Source organism: Pinus tabuliformis, chromosome 5_1, assembly GCF_031772625.1.
Source record: "Pinus tabuliformis cultivar Carrire ecotype Pingquan chromosome 5_1, CPIR1, whole genome shotgun sequence".
Lineage (NCBI taxonomy): Eukaryota > Viridiplantae > Streptophyta > Pinopsida > Pinales > Pinaceae > Pinus > Pinus tabuliformis.
In genome coordinates, this window is record NC_142305.1 from 242,729,262 (window position 1) to 242,731,394 (window position 2,133).

General features: G+C 36.1%; 1 pseudogene; it reads left to right on the forward strand.

Annotated features, from left to right (window-relative positions):
* The first annotated feature begins 679 nt into the window (after positions 1–679).
* Positions 680–1,456, forward strand: LOC149164316 (putative protein phosphatase 2C 32 pseudogene; annotated as a pseudogene).
* Positions 1,457–2,133: the final 677 nt, after the last annotated feature.

Here is a 2,133-nt window from a genome sequence, read left to right on the forward strand (position 1 = left end):
TACCATAAACAACACCCCATATGAAATCCTAGACTGAGTGGCTTAAGTTGATATTTTAGGATTAGACTAGGAAATGATATTTGGATTCCTGGATATTTTAGAATTAGACTTAACAGTGATATTTTTGTAGTTTCTTAAGTGTTTTAGAATGAGATTAACTGTCTTTTTGATCCGAAAATATTCTGAAGATCTACCATCAACAGTAAAAGTGCCCGACCCAACCACTTCACCACTTCCCTAGCAGACGATAGCTATAGCGGATTCAAATTCAAATTTACGTCGTTTGATAGTTACACTTCTATGTATATAACGGCTGAGATTTACCTGTTTCAGAATTATAAATCACTAAACATTTATTTAGGTTAAGCCTTTGTAGAAATCTGTACATCTACATGTCGAGATCCCCTCCATTTCCATCCCCATTAAGTCTGAATCGTAATTCCCAGGAAGAAATAATATATGAGTATGGCCATCCCTTTAGGCCTGCGCCATCCCTGGAGGCCGTGGACTTCCCGAAGAAATGAATGTGGAGGGTTTTCATCCAAAAAGGGTCCTCGGATAGGAAAATTAATGGAGGACACCCACAAAACCATGACGGTTAACATTCTGCTTCCAGCTGACGATTCCAATTCTAAATTCAGGAACGTTAAGGCCTCATTTTTTGGCGTGTTTGATGGTCATGGCGGTTGGAAAGCAGCAGATTTTGCAGCTGAAAATATTGGACACTATTTTGAACGCCCTGCTGGGAAAACAATCAGAATTAGCTGGAGAATCAGACATTAACACTGCTAATAAAGTTGATCTTCTTAGTAAGAAAAATCTTGAGGAGGCAGTTATAGCTGGGTATTTCGAACAGATGAGGAATTTTTGAAACTAGGGTTTTGGGGTTGGAGTATCTGAGTAACTAGTGGTTTCCAATGCTTGGGATTCACGAGCAGTTATTAGTAGAAGAAGTAGAAATGGAGATTGCAGTGCAGGCGTAGCCGAAGCCCTGGCATGTGATCACAAACCTGGGAGGGAGGACGAGAGAGAACGAATAGAGAAATTGGGTGGATCTGTAACTGATTACTATGGAATTTCACGAGTTGGACCGATTGCTGTATCTAGGGTAATAGGCGATGGGTTTATGAAAGATTTGGTGTCATCTGAACCAGAGACCAGAATCGTTGAAATATTATCTGATTGTGAGTTTATAATTTTGGCATCAGATGGGCTGTGGGATGTGGTCAGTAATCAGGAGGCCGTGGATATTGCCAGGCCTTTCTGGTTGGGGGAGGAGGAGCATGGAGAAGGTCTTCTGGGTGCTTGTAAAGAACTTGTAGAAGTAGCCATTGCCAGAGAATCTATGGATGATATAACTGTGATGATAGTGCAGCTCCAATACTTTTTGCAAGGAGGGAAAAATGAACTGCAGCGGCGAGGAGGGAATGGACACGTTCTTCATGGTGGTATTTAGCATACCATTGTTATTGAACGTTGGAAGTTGTGGTTTCTGCCAAATTTTAGTTAGACATTTGGGATTAATGGTTTTTGTTATTCATGTTGTTTACCTTTACTTTAGGTTAAATATGATTTAATATATGTATAAGGTGGACGACTAAGTTTATGAACGTTGGTTTTATTATCTTCGTCTTTCGATTTTTCTTTATTAACGTATAATTAAACTTTGTGTTTTACGTGGAAGGTTTGTAACTAAATTGCTTTTAACTTGGAAGGTCATATTTAAATTTTTTTGAATTTTTAAACATACTTTTTGGGCTTTTTAATTTTTTTTTTCCTATCTTTAATTTATGTTTTTCTATTTTAAACTTTAAATTGTAAGTATACCATATTTATTATAAAAATATACAAAAATAAATTTAACATCAAGAGTTTGAACAAAAATAAATTTAACATCAAGAGTTTGAACAACGCTGTAAAATGTTGTTTTTCTATGTAAACTTTAAATCGTAAATATACCATATTTATTGTAAAAATATTCAAAAATAAATTTAACATCAAGAGTTTGAACAACGCTGTAAAATGTTGTATGTAATTAACCACAAGTCTGTAGATGGTTTTGATTTATTCCCACAAGAATTTGAAGTCATTGGAAGGGATGTTTCTAAAATATCTTTTTCCACCCAATTCACA